Raw genomic sequence first — 14,904 nt, forward strand, 5'->3', positions numbered from 1 at the left:
GAAATCCTCTGCCATGGTGTGACTGAGAATGGCCCCCAGAGACTCATACATCTGAATGCTTAGTCACCAGGGAGTGCCATTATTTGAAAGGATTAAAAGAATGAGAAGGTGTGTCCTTGTTGGAGGAACTGTGTCACTGAGGGTGGGCTTTAAAGTTTCAAAAGTCCATGGCCCACCCAGTCTCTCTGTCTCTACCTATGGATCACGATGAATCTCTCAGCTACTGCTCCAATGCCTGCCGCATGCTGCCATGCTCCCTGCCGTGATGACGATGGACTAAACCTCTGAAACTGTAAGAGCTACCTTGGTCATGGTGTCTCTCTCCACAGCAATAGAACAGTGACTGAGACATCCCCTAAACCAAAGACAATCCTCGGGCCTCAGCCTCCTGAGGGCGGAAACCAAAGAAACATCTGACCCTTACGTCTTTTCAGGGGTGGTAGGAAGTCCCACACCACATGGTTTATTTCAACATAGCAGAGGCCATGTGACAAAAAGACAGAGAAACCAGGTCCTGGGTAGGATCGTAAACTAGGGGCTGTGAAGCCACAGAGCATGTCTTAACTCTGCCCTGGCCTATGGAGAGACAGGATTTCTCTGTGTAGCCCTGGATTTCCTGAAACTTGCTCTGTAGACCAGGCTGGCCTTGAACACAGAGATCTACCTGCCTCTGCCTCCCAAGTGCTGGAATTAAAGACGTGCACCACTGCTGCCCGGCCAAGTGACCAGTCTCTTAACAGAGCAGGCCCATGATCCCACATGGTAGAGCAGGAGAGGCCAAGACACAGCAGGTGCCGGAGCCTCAAGATCCACATGGCTGAGGAAGAGGCACGTCTCCTCTGGGGCTGCAGAAATGGTGGCAGTCGGGAGAGAAACATGGCGACTGACAGAATGCGGAACAATCCTGCCTTGCTTTTTGTGGCTTAAATAAAAATTACATGTCTATGAGGGGGAAGTACACAGACACATCTGGAAAGTTCTCAAACTTTCCAAGGATAACGAAGACTACAAATAGTGATATCTGTGTAATAGAATCAAAGGATTTTTTTTTATTTTCGGATGTTTTATATGAAAACCCAAATTGTTTGTCTAAAAAATAACAAAAGCAGGGTTGAAGAGATGACTCATTGGTAAAGGACTTGCCGCCAAGCCTGACGATGTGAGTTCAGTCCCAGCGCCCGAGAGGCAGGAGGGTCTCTGTGATTTGAAGCCAGCCTGGTCCACAGAGTGGGTTCCAGGACAGCCAGGACTACAGAGAGAAACTCTGTCTCGGGGTGAGGGTGGGGTGGGAGGACACAACTTCCGGAAACAATCTGCAAAGGGGTCTGTGTCACCACCAAAGCCTGGGAACCAATGTTTCCATAACACCTTTCCATCTCTAAGCACCGGCCTCAAAGAGCCAGAAAGAAAGACAAAAAAACAAAAACACATCAGAGGACAGCATGCAGGACTAGCCAGGGGGCACTTACCCCACCCTGACAACCTGAATTCAGTGCCCGGGACTCACACCAGCCGGAAGAGAACCAGCTCCTGAAAGTTCTCCTCTCACTTCCCTGTGTATGAATGTGTGTGTGTGTGTGTGTGTGTGTGTGTGTGTGTGTGTGTGTGTGTGAGGGTGCAGCTCTGGAGAGAGAAAGAGAAAGAATGATAATGAAGAGAAATGTTTTGTAATAGCCTGGGGGCTGGGAAGGTGGCCCCGTTGTAAAAAGCACTTACTCTGCCAGAGAATCCAAGTTCAGTTCCCTGCACCGGTGTCAGGCAGGTGCAGGGGGTCTGACACCCTCTTCTGACCTCTGCAGGTACCCACATGTGGGTACACAAACACATACATAAATAAAAATAAATTAAATTAAAAATAGCTTGGCATGATATTGCACACTTCAGTCTCCATTACATAGAAGTATGAGGCTAGCCTGGGCTACATGAGCGCCTGCTTAAAACATTCAAAACAATAGAGCTGTTGGGTCTAAAGAGCATTAGGAGTGACAGCTTAAAGCGGAAGAGAAAACAGACCGCCATCATGGGCGGCCTCACAGGGGACCTGGGAGGAAAGCAGACCAGAGAAATCTCTCAAATAAAGGGGTCTCTGAGTTTTATAAGTTTCCTGGGGTTGGTGGGAAATTCCACACCATGTGATTTAGTCCAACAAAACCTGCCTGACAAGAAGCCAGACACTGGATAGGACCTTCAAGGGGGAGGGCTGAGGGCCACAGTACAGCATGGGGGGGGAGACTGGGGGGGGGGAGCACTTCAGGGGTTTGTGGGCCTGGTTTTTGGAAGCGGGGGAGGGGCAGCCGATGTGCATCTGATGTTTTGAACCCCGCCCTGTGCCTCTCTGGTGTGAAAGGTGAGTAGATTCTCATCTCCCCACCGCACATGGCCTTTATCACAGGCAAAGAGGCTGAGCTGGTTGCACAAAACCCAGAAAAGTTCCTGAGGCTTTTAGCCCCAGACCCACCCGGCATCAGCAAGACATTAAACCATAAACTCCTCTCCCTCCCTCTCCTCCTCCCCTCTCTCTCTCCTCCTCCCCCTCTCTTTCTCCCTCCAACCTAAGCCAGACCAAGCCCCTGAAGCCCTGTCCACCTCTCTGGGACAGAGAATTGATTAAAAGCAACAACAGAAGATGCTGTGGCCTTGTACTCACAGGTTTATGGTCCTGCCCATTGTTTGCCTCACTGTCCTTGGCATGTAGGCCAGGCTAGGTTAAATGGTATGAAGCTTGCCAACTCCTCTGAAACAGTGTAAGAATCAGAAACCCCCTTCGTCTCTAGATTTGAGGGGACTGCGCCCTCTCTCCTCTGGGAACCCACTGTGGCTGCCGATTCTGGAAGCTGGGTCTGTCCTAATGAAGCCCCTCTTCAGACCTGAAAGTCTGCTCTGCCCCTTCCAGGTCCCACGTCTAAATGTCATTCTGAAGGGTGCGTGATCCCATGACAGCTCCTTTCTGTGAACTGCAACTTTCTCTAAGCAGAGGCCAGCTGAAGAGTTCCGAGGGGCTAGGGGAGTGGAAGGAGGGCCTGAAGCCAAGAGGCACAGCCCTTTCAGTGGCAAGAGTCCCTGAGAACCAAGACCCAGCCCCTGGAGCTGTGGTACAAGTCTGGAGCAGCCTCCCTTCCCGGAGCCGAGACGCAGATGCCTCAGGCTGGAAGAACAGCACCTCCTCCAATGTATGCACACAGAACCCTGGCTCTGAAAGACAGGCTCTAGTTCTTCCTTAGGGCCTGGAGCTATAAGCCGCTGTGTTTGAAAGCCCGTGGAGAAGCCTGTGACACTTAGAGGTTAGGGAAGCTATCTATGGTTTCATAGGAGAGCAGAAGGACCCTCTGGTCATAGGCCCTGGGCAGCCTCTGCCCCTAATGCAGACAGGGCTGAAGCTAGGTAGGAGGGCCAGAGGAAGGCAGCGGCACCCAGGGGTCCTGCCCTGGCCACAGAGGTTATGGGAGTGCCTCTGTTTGTATTTAAAACACACACACACACACACACACACACACACACACACACACACACACACCATGGCACAGGATACAGTGTGAGCCCAAACAAGAGAAAAAGCAATGTGGGGAGGGCACAGAGGAAGGAGGTGGGGGCTCTCCTGGCAACAACCCCTTTATCCAAGTGAGGAGGGAGAAGGAGGCCCAGGGAAGTTAAGTGCCATACCTGGGACTCACAACAAGGAGGTGGCTGGAGACCAGGCTTGAGCCAGGTGGGGTGGGCTGCTTCTTCAGATTCTCATTCTCTCTCTCTCTCTCTCTCTCTCTCTCTCTCTCCTGACCCCGCCCCCAACTGCTTATTGCTTATGTGTCTCTCGGGCCCTGGGCTCTATGTCAGGGACTGGTTGGAGGGGGACTACAAATCCCTCTGTCCCCATTAGCTTTCTACAACTGTCATAGGCACCATGACCAAAGCAGCTTGGGGAGGAAAGGGTTACAGCTTGTGTCAGGGCAGGAACTCAAGGCAGGAACCTGGAGGCAGGAACTCAAGGCAGGAACCTGGAGGCGGGAACCTGGAGGCAGGAGCAAAGGCCGTGGAGAATGGCTGCAGACTGACTTGCTTTCATGGTTGACTCAGCCTGCTTTCCTATACAGCCCAGGACCACCTACCCAGGGACAGCACTGCCCTCAGTGGCCTGGGTCCCACATCAGTCAAGAAAATGCCCCCACAGGCTTCCCCATAGGGACAATCTGATGGGAACATTTTCTCAGTTGAGATTCCCCTTTTTCAGATGACTCTGGAATGTGTCAAGTTGACTGAAAATCAACACAATGTCCAACTGACCTAAAGAGTTTATATTCTGGTTTGCATAAGGGAGGACAATCCCAATCAATCCCAAAGGAGGGCTGGGGTGCAGTTCAGCAGGGACCACTTGCCTTGCATGTATGAGGCCCTGGCTTGCACATCTAACACAGCAAAACATGAGCAAATAAGTAAATGAGTACTGTGTGGCTTTGAGGTCATCAGCTGGCTCCTCCTGTAGCTTCCAGGAACCATGCATCACATGGTCCAACTGAACTTCATCCTCTGAGTTCCAATCTAGAGGGGAGCAAGTTTGAGGGGGTGGGGATGGCTGAAGCATGACTCATGGAACCATGTTTATTTCATAAACAGTCACATGTTCCACCACACACTGCTGTCTCAACATCCTTACAAGGGAAATAGCTCTCCTTTACAGGGTTACCAGTTGAAGCCCAAAGAGGTCTGGCAAATTGTCAAGGGTCACACAGCTACTGCATGCTAGCAGTGGGATTTGAACCCAGGCTATCTGTCTCCACATTGATACCAGCTTGTGGAGGGCTTGCTTATCAGAGCTTAGGGGTGGTCCAGACCTGTGGCTGTTGGGGCATGTGACCTTAGGACCTTTCCCTGTAATACCATCTCATCCATGGTTCCAACCTACAGAGCAGAAGGGAGCAGTTTGGCATATGGAAGTCAAGAACCAGCTAACCCAGCTTCATTGCTTTACAGCTGGGGCCCAGAAAAGGGCAGGTGTTGTGCCCCATGGCCAGTGCAGGAGTTGAGAGCACACCTCAGCACCCTTGGGGCTTCAAGGGCCCACAGTCTCTCCACAGCCTTGGCATCCCCAAGCCAGGCTTACAGAGGGACATCCATTCTAGGGCTGTCTCTGGGATATAACTGGCTGGGCCATGTCACTGCCATGCTTCTTGGAATTTGACCCTAAATGTCAGTGAATGTCCTTTAACCCTGGGGCACCTGCAGCTGGAGGTTCAAGACCAGGTTCTATTTCAGAGGCCAGGAGAAGCTCAGGTGGGAACAGGCAGTGGGAAGCCTCAGGTTGTCTCGTCTCCTGGGGCAAGGCCAGGGTCCTGGGGAGTTAGGAAGTGGCCTAGAAGAAACAGTGGAGGGGCCACTGAAGATGGTCTCTAGCTGTTGCTCAGGCCAGTCTCCCCGCAGGCCAGTTTCTCAGTGGTCCTGGAATCTCTGCTGTGAAGGGACAGGGGGTCCTGGCAGCACAAAGCTTGCACTCTGAGGCACTTCTGTGACTTTCTCTTTGAAGATGTCCTTCTACAACAAAAGCCTCGGATTACAAGCATGTGCCACCATGTCCAGCTGTACTGATAGATCCCAGGGCTTCATGCAGATTTAGGAAGGAATCTACCAGCTAAACACAGCCTTGGCCCCAGGGACATTTTCTTATTAAATGACTTTTATAATCCCACCTCAAAGAAGAAAATGATCCCAGGCAAGGAAGTCACCCACCCACTCACCCACTCACCCACCCACCCACCCACCCCACCCACCCACTAGTTTTTCCACAGTGGGTGAGCTATGAACCAGTATCCTGTTTCCTCACTCCCGTCATCACCCTAGACATAGTCACTCCACTCTGTTGTGGGATATTGTGATTTCACTCTGACACTCCCAAGACTACCAATAAAGTTTACTTTGACTCAGAGGGTGGAGCTAGCTACTAGCTGACCCAAATTAGCCATAGAGGTTTTGGAGGACCAAGGACATATAGAGAGACATAGGAAGTTGTAGGGAAGGGCTTAGAAAGATTCTCAGTCCTTTTGGATAGAGGACAGAGAGAAAGAGGTCACTGGTCACTTCTCTGCCACTTCCCTAATCAATCAGTTTTTTACCCCAATATCTGACTCTTGAGTTTTTATTGATAAAGAAAAATGAGATAAACACTTCATCTGGCATCCAACGCAGGGCACTAGATCACAAGGGAGCCACTCACTGCCTGCTTTACAGCCCCAAATGTCATTGGAGTTAGCTGCTCACTGCTGGTGGGCTCTGTCATTCAGGTGCCCCTGGGCCCTTGCTTCCTGCCATGTGGGCTTCTGCATGTCCCCTGCGGCTGCTTTTCAGGAGCTCGCTGCCTCTCCCTGTGGGTTGTGGGCTTCCTCTGGACCCCTCCTCAGACCACTGCCACACCAGGTCGGCTGCCATGGATGGTGATGTTTTATTTGTACTGAAATGTGATTTTATTTGTATGTTAATAAATAAAGTTGCCTGGAGGTCAGAGCTAATAGCAAGCCATAACAGAAGTCTGGCAGTGGTAGCACACCTTTAACTTCAATCACATGACAGCAGATCTCTGTATGTTCAAGAACACCACCAACATGGAGACACAAGCCTTTAATCTCAATGCCAACCATAGAAGACCTGGAGGTCTGTATAGATGGGCAGTGAGGAGGAGGTCATGTGGTTGGGTTTACAACCAATGAGAAGGCAGAATAGAAAGTCAATAAAAAGGACAAACACACAGGAAGTAGGTCTCTTGCTGAGGAGGACAGCAGTGGCAGTGAAGGGTAAGGTTTTTAGCACTTAGCTATTACTCTGACCTCTTGGGCTTTCATCTCTGCATTGGGTCTGTGTTTCTTATTTAACAGGACGGTTACATCTACAGCCATGACCCTGGCTCAGGCTTTCACTGCTGCTGCCATGCCATGTACTTTCAACCCCCAGCTGCACTCAAGCAGCTGCAACAGCTCTCGGCCAGGCCATGCACCATGCACCACCTGAGTTCTCTGCCCAGCTGTGAGGCGCAGTGGCAGCCAGCCTCACACTTCGCTGTCATTGTCAGCAGATCTGATGAGACACCCAGGAATTCTTAAGGGAAATTAGTTAAAAAAAAAAAAATTCCCATGTTAAGAATGGAGAACAATATTACAATGCAGAGAGTTGGGTCTTTGTATGGTTCCACATGGATGATTTAAAATTGGAAAAATTATATGAAGGGATAATCAATTTAGTTGAGATTGACATAATGTCAACTATATCATTATCAATATGGTAATTCATGTTTTATCCTTTAAAAAGTGATTTGAGCCAGGCGGTAGTGATATGCCCCTTTAATCCCAGCCCTTGGGAAGAAGAGGCAGGTGGATGTCTGTGAGTTTGAGGCCAACCTGGTCTATAGAGCAAGATCCAGGACAGGTGCCAAAACTACACAGAGAAACCCTGTCTCAAGAAAAAACAAAACAAGCAAACAAACTAACAAAGTTGTTTGATACCAGTACCAAAGACCTACTAATGAAACTAAGAAAAATATTCACACACACAGAGAAGTTTAGAGCAGAACCTACCACACCATTACAAAACTGAAGAGGAGTGGCTCAAGGTTATTAGAAAAACCAGCCTTAATTTATCCAGTTACCATTCAAGAATGATCACCAAATGATAGGCTATTCAGAAAGTTGACTGGGATCCTACAGAAATATTAGATTTGAAGAGATTTAAGGAAGCAATAGTTTTATATGGTATGCATTCACCTTTTGTAAAGCAGTTGTTAAATTCATGGGCCATTCATAACACAATTATTTCACAGGACTGGAAAGGTTTAGATATAGAAGTGTTGGAAGCTGGTCCTCAGTTACAAGGGAAGACATGGTGGAAAGAGGAAGCTAGGGCCATAGAACAATGAAGTAGGGCTATAGGTATGGAAAGTTCCCAAGACCAGCTTCTCAATGAAAGCCAGTATGCTGATTTGTAAAGACAGTTTAGGTTTGATGAGCACACCTTGGCCCTATGCCATATAGCAGCTTTGAACGCTTGGGATAGGGTGGAAGAATCAGGAAAGAGGACTGAGTCATTTACTAAAATTATACAAGACCCAAAAGAAGCCTTCACTGATTTTTTTTTTTTACAAAGATTGACTTCAGCTGTAAATAGAGTGGTATCAGATTCAGAAGTTAGACAAATATTAACTGAATCTTGGGCTTTTGAAAATGCTAAATCAGAATGTAAAAGGGTGATTAGGCCTTTAAAGACAAGATCAGTACCCATAGATGAATGGATTAGAATACAGCTGACAATGGATCTCACACTTATGATGATACTTGAATAGAAGAAGTGATTTCTAGAAATTTTAGGGAAAAAAATCAAAGGTTAGGTTTTTGGTTTTTTTTTTTTTTTTGGTTTTTCAAGACAGGGTTTCTCTGTGTAGCTTTGTGCCTTTCCTGGAACTCGCTTTGGAGACCAGGCTGGCCTCGAACTCACAGAGATCCGCCTGCCTCTGCCTCCTGAGTGCTGGGATTAAAGGCGTGCGCCACCACCGCCCAGCGGTTAGATGTTTTAATTGTTATAAACCAGGTCGTCTAAAAAGGGATTGTAGGCAAGGCATTCCTAGGAATAATGTTTTTCTAGAGATAATCCAAACAGAAGACCCCAGCCTTCTGGCATATGCTGAAGGTGTGGCAAAGGCCGGCATTGGACCAATGCATGCAGATCAATGTGAGACAGCAAGGTAACCCTTTACCATTGGAAAACACCTTATAGGGTCTCTTGTAGGCCTCCATGTCATATTTGGTTCAATCATTCCCTGTCAGCATTGAGTTAACTCCTCCACAGAGCAATTGAAAGACTTAATGCCTATTGTTAAAAGCCATACTGTTCTGGATGACAGAACAGCTTCATTAGATAAAACAAAATTTTCAGGAGAGACCATAAAACAAATATTTTGGCAAACTGCTATGAATGATCAGAGATCAAGGCTAAAAATAAAAATAAATGGCATTGAAATTGAGGGCTTGGTAGACACAAGTGCAGATTAACAATAATTTCACCAGAATCTTGTCATCCAAATTGGCCTCTTCAGGAGGTAAATATTCAACTTCTAAGGATTGGACTTTTATCTCAGGTAAAACAAAGTACAAGGTGGGTTGAGTATATAGGTCCAGAAGGACAGAGAGGAAAATTAAAGCCATATGTGGCTAACATAGCAATGAATTTATAGGGATATGATTAGTTACAACAATGGAAAACCCAGATTAACATTCCTCCAATCTCAGAAACAAATTGTGAAATAAAGAATGCTCTGGGAGAAATATTAAAAGATATTGTCAAGAACAGTCAACAACCATTCAGGTTGTACATAAGCAGGGCACAACAGCTGCTGATCTTTCAGAGGTACCAACTGCCCTACCTTTAAAATTGTTAACTGACAAACCTGTCTAGGTGGAGCAATGACCCTTGACATCAGAAAAATTACAGGTATTAGAAGCAACTAAATGCTCAACATATTGAAGAATCAACCAGTCCTTGGAATTCTCCTATATTTACCATTAAAAAGAAGTCAGGAAAATGGAGACTGTTAACGGATTTAAGAGCTGTTAATAAGGTGATTCAGCCAATGGGCTCTTTACAGCCTAGAATTCCCTTGCCTTCTTTGTTACCTAAAGAATGGTCTGTTATACTGATTGACTTAAAAGACTGCTTTATACTATACCTTTACAAGAATAGTATAGAGAAAAATTTGCCTTCACAGTGCCCATTTATAATAATTCTCAGCCTGTTAAAAAATATCAATGGAAAGTTCTTTCACAAGGAAAGTTAAACAGCCCCATCTTATGTCAATATTTTGTACAACCACCATTGGAAATAATTTGTAAATAATGTCCTCAATCTATAATTTATCATTATATGGATGATATCTTACTAGCTGATTCAGACTCAGATACCTTAGAAAAAGATGTTTGAAGAGGTAAGGAAAATTTTGCCTTGTTTGGGGATTACAAATTGCTCTTGAAAAGATACAAAGAGGAGATTTTATTAATTACCTAGGGTATAGGATATGCTTATAAAAAGCTCAACCACAGAAAGTACAAATCAGGAGAGATCAATTACTAACTCTTAATGATTTTAAAAAAATTGCTTGGAGATATTAACTGGTTATGGTCCACAACTGGATTGGCTACTCAGATTTAAATAATTTATTTCAAACTTTACAAAGTGATAAGAACTTAAATAGTACAAGAAAATTATCAGCTGAGGATGAGAGAGAATTGGCTTTGGTAAAAAAGAAATTATAAGATGCACATGTGGATCACTTGGATCCAGAGCCTGACTGTATTCTGGTTATTTTACCTTCTATGCATTCTCCCACAGTAATTCTTATGTAGAGAGAAGATAATGATATGGAATGGATATTTTTGCCACACAAACAGAGTAAAAAATTAAAGACCTATGTAGAAAAGGTTTCTGAATTGATTCTGAAAGGAAAATTAAGACTTCATCAATTAGCAGGAAAAGACCCAGAAGAAATTATGGTGCCTTTTACTAATGTGGAAATTGCTTCATTATGGACAGGAAATGAACATCTCTCATTTGGAGAGATTAGTGACAAGTGTTACAAAAGCAAGAGACTTCAGTTTATAAAGAGAACTGACTGGGTCCTCCTTCACATTGTACAGGGCATGCACAATGGAGACCCTACATTCTATACTGATGCAAATAAATTAGGAAAGGCAAGTTGTAAGTCAGGAAATTTAAGTAAAGTGGCTCAAAACCCTTATGATTCTGTTCATAAATTAGGATTGTATGCTACTCTCATGGTATTATATTTTCCAGAACCTCTTAATATAGTAACTAACTTTCAATATGCAGACTTGTTTTACACATTGAAACTACTGAAGTTATTTCAGATGATTCAGAATTAACATTGTTATTTATTCAATTACAAGAAATAATCAGAAATAGAAATCATCCCTTGTATATAACACATCAGATCCCTTACAGGTCTTCCAGGCCCTCTAGCACAAGGTTAGGATGAAATTGATCAGCTATGGGTAGAAAATGTGCTAGAAGCCTCAGAATTTCATAAGAAACACCTTACTAGTAGCAAAGCTTTGAAGAAAGATTTTTCTATCACTTAGCAACAAGCCAAGGATATTATAAGGAACTGTCCTACTTGTTCTTTGTATAACCAGACTCTATCACCTGCAGGAAATAACCCAATGGGTACTCAAAGAAATAAAATTTGCAAATGGATGTGTTTCATTTTGTGGAGTTTGAAAAATTAAAGTCTGTGCATCACACCATAGATACATATTCAGCATTTCAATGGGCAACTGCTTTGAGTTCTGAAAAGGCTGATTCTGTAATTACACATTTATTAGAACTTATGGCCATTATAGGAATACCTGTACAAATTAAGACTGACAATGCTCCAGCATATTTCCAAAATCTCTGTCGCATGTCAGAAGAGCCACTCAGTATGGGACAGAATAATAACCAAAATTAAGGGACTATTTTATTGCCACTAATCTCATAATCCTTTGGTTTTATTTTGACTCCTTAAATCTTTTCTTAAGGTATAAATATTATCTCAAAATGTATAAGATTAATAAATATATATATATACATTTTCTGTCATTATATTAATGGTCATATAGAGCACTAACTATTTCTAGAAAAAGGCTTCATCTAGCTTCCTGTACATGATTTCTGGCTTGAGTCTGAAGCAGGTAACTAGGAATTAAGTTTGTGTATCCCAGATGTATTTAACAAATTGTGGTCCTTTAACCACTCCAAGATCTGCTGCATATAATATTTACAATGTTTAAGTTTTCTACAGTGAACTGTAACCATTCCTAACAGTGACCTAGATTGTGGTAATGCCATTAAGCTGATTAACACCACCCAAAGATCAGTTTTGGACTACCAACTGCTCAGGACAACTTCAAAGTTGCCCGCTGAGAGGGTCCAGCCTCACAGACTACTCCAGCCAAGGATTTCAGAAAAGCCCTGCACTTTCCCATTGCACAGAGACTGGACAGCAAATGTTACAGCTAGTTTTCCAGGGACTTGACCATGATCTCAGTTTTCTCAGGGTCCCCTAGAGATGCTGTTGCCCCACACAACAGGAAGTAATTTTAAGAACAAAACGCCCACATTCCCAAAAGATGGGGTGGGTGTTTTTTGGTCATTCACTGGATTATGGATGTTTGTCATCATTTTAGGGTGGTTGGTTGCAACTTGTTACTGGTCATGGTCACAGAAAAAACTGAGCAAAGGAGATATCTGACTCCTGAGTTTATTTATTTTATTTTATTTATTATTATTATTATTTGTTTTTGTTTTTGTTTTGAGACTGGAATTCTCTGTGTAGTTTTGGTGCCTGTCTTGGATCTCGCTCTGTAGACCAGGCTGGCCTCAAACTCACAGAGATCCACCTGGCTTTGCCTCCCAAATGCTGAGATTAAAGGCATGCACCACAGCCACACGGTGACTCCTGCGTTTTTATCAATAAAGAATAATTAGATAAATGCTTCACTACTCCAGCCACATAGAGTCCTTGTGCTAGTTTGGCTTACCACAGGACCTTTGCACCTTGCTCCTGCTTCCTGGCCTGCTGGCATCCAGGTGCCACACTGTTTGTTTCTTCCCTCAAGCATTGCTTCAGCTTCACCGTCTCACCCAGACCCTCCCTAAGCATCTCACCCGAAGTTACAGCCCACTCTTGGCCTCCGAGAGCTGCCCCTTTTCTGTCGCTCTACGACCTGCTCACAGACCACATTATAATTCTCATTCCTGTCTGCAGCTGATTGTAAGCTGGAGCGGCAGCCCTGGCTACATGGGTTCACTGATAAGTCCCAAGGACGGGCATTTGCCTGGCACACACATGAGTGGATGGAGAGCAGCCTGAGCAGTAATGTAAGGGGCGTGAAACCTCACTCCTTTCTCCAAAACCCTTGCTGTTCCCCCTCCCTCCTTCATTTAAGAAAAGGTCTTATGTAGCCTACACTAGCGTAAAGCTTACAGCAGAGGGTGATTTTGAACATTTGATTCTCTGCTTTACCTCTCACTGCTAGGATTACATGTTACAGGATATTTGTTTACACTGCATATAAATGTGTCATTGTGATTGGTTTAATGAAAAGCTGAATGGCCAATAGCTTGGTGGGAGAGAATAGGTGGGACTTCTGGGGAGAGAGAGGAACTCTGGGAAGAAGTGAAGTGGAAAGACACCAGTGAGATGCAGAACATGCCAGACATACAGAATTGGAGAGAAGTAAAAGCCACATGGCAGAACATAGATGCATAGAAACAGGTTAATTTAAGTTATCAGAGCTAGTAGGACAAGCCTAAGCTGAAGGCCAAGCTTTCATAATTAATAATAAGCTCTGTGCCCTTCTTGGTGAGCTGGTGGTCCCCCAAAGGAAAGTCCGACTACAGATGTGTGTCACCACATTTGGTTTTGTTCATGCTGGGTGAGCATCTACCCACGAAGCAATTTCTAACCCCCTTGGGGTTTGCTTCGTTTGTTTGGTTTGGTTTTTTGAGACAGGATTTCTCTGTGTAATCCTGGCAGTCCTGGAACTCACTATGTAGACCAGGCTAGCCTCAAATTCGGAGATCCACCTGCCTCTGCCTCCCAAGTGCTGAGATTAAAGGCATGCGCCATCACCACCCAGTATCCCCTTGTTTTTATTGAAGCAAGTATCACTATGTAGCTCAGGCTCCCTGCCTCCGCCTCTCAAGTGCTGGGATTACAGGTGCACATCACATCTAGCTTCCACTGCCCCCTTCCACTGCCTCATTCGCAGGTGCTTCATCCTGATGGGGTGGGCTCTTTGGGAGGTCTCTTTGGGCTGAGGTGTAGTACAGTGGCAGAGAGATTGCCACATGCACAGAGCCCTGATTTCCATCCTCAGCACTGAAAAAATAAAAAAATAATTACACAAGGGCCAGAGAGATGGCTCAGCGGTTAAGAGCACTGGCTGTCTGCCAGAGGACCAGGGTTCAATTCCCAGGGTGCACATGGTAGCTCATACCATCTGTAACTCCAGTCTCAGGGGATCTAATGCCCTCTTCTGGCCGCATAGGCACTGCACACACCTGGTACACAGATGTGCATGCAGGCAAACCACTCATACACATTAAAAAAATGTAGCTGGGTGGTGATGGCTCACGTCTTTAATCCCAGCACTTGGGAGGCAGAAGCAGGTGGATCTCTGTGAGTTCAAGGCCAGCCTGCTCTGCAGAATGAGTTCCAGGACAGCCAGAGCTGTTACGCAGAGAAACCCTGTTTCAAATAAACCAAAAGAAAGAAAGGGGGGGGGGAGGAGAGAAAAGAAGGAAGGAAGGGAGGGAGGGAGGGAGGGAGGGAAGGAGGAAGGAAGGAAGGAAGGAAGGAAGGAAGGAAGGAAGGAAGGAAGGAAGGAAAAAGTTAAAAATTTTTAATAAATAAAATTTTATTTATAAATGGTCCTTGGGCTGTATATTGCTCCAAATGCTTATTTTAAAAAATAATGCTATGGGCTAGAGAGAGGGCTTGGCAATTAAGAGCAGTTAAGAGCAGATCATGCAGAGGACCTAGGTTTGACTCCCAACACTCACAGGGTGGCTAATAACCATCTGTAACTCCAGTTCCTGAGGATCTGATAGCATCTTCTGATCCACCTTGGGCACACACGTGGTGCACATGCACACATGCAGGCAAACACTCATACACATAAATAAAAAGAAATTAAACGTTTAAAATAACAATGGCTACAAACACAAGCCAATGGTCATCCTCGTGCCCTACCAACTTGCTTAGTCCCTGGGAGAGAGCATGCGGCATCAGCTATCATTACCTGTCCGAGGCAATGAAAACTCAGAGAAGTCAGGCGCTTGCCCACAGTCACACAGCTGGTGGTTCAAAGGCAAGGCTAG

General features: G+C 45.2%; 1 protein-coding gene across 1 annotated transcript in view; it reads right to left on the reverse strand.

Moving 5' to 3' along the window:
• Positions 1-14,904, reverse strand: part of Litaf (lipopolysaccharide induced TNF factor) — a 56,768-nt gene that overhangs the window by 38,905 nt on the left and 2,959 nt on the right. The gene's annotated exons all lie outside the window — the stretch shown is intronic.

This window comes from Peromyscus leucopus, chromosome 8b (genome assembly GCF_004664715.2).
Source record: "Peromyscus leucopus breed LL Stock chromosome 8b, UCI_PerLeu_2.1, whole genome shotgun sequence".
NCBI lineage: Eukaryota > Metazoa > Chordata > Mammalia > Rodentia > Cricetidae > Peromyscus > Peromyscus leucopus.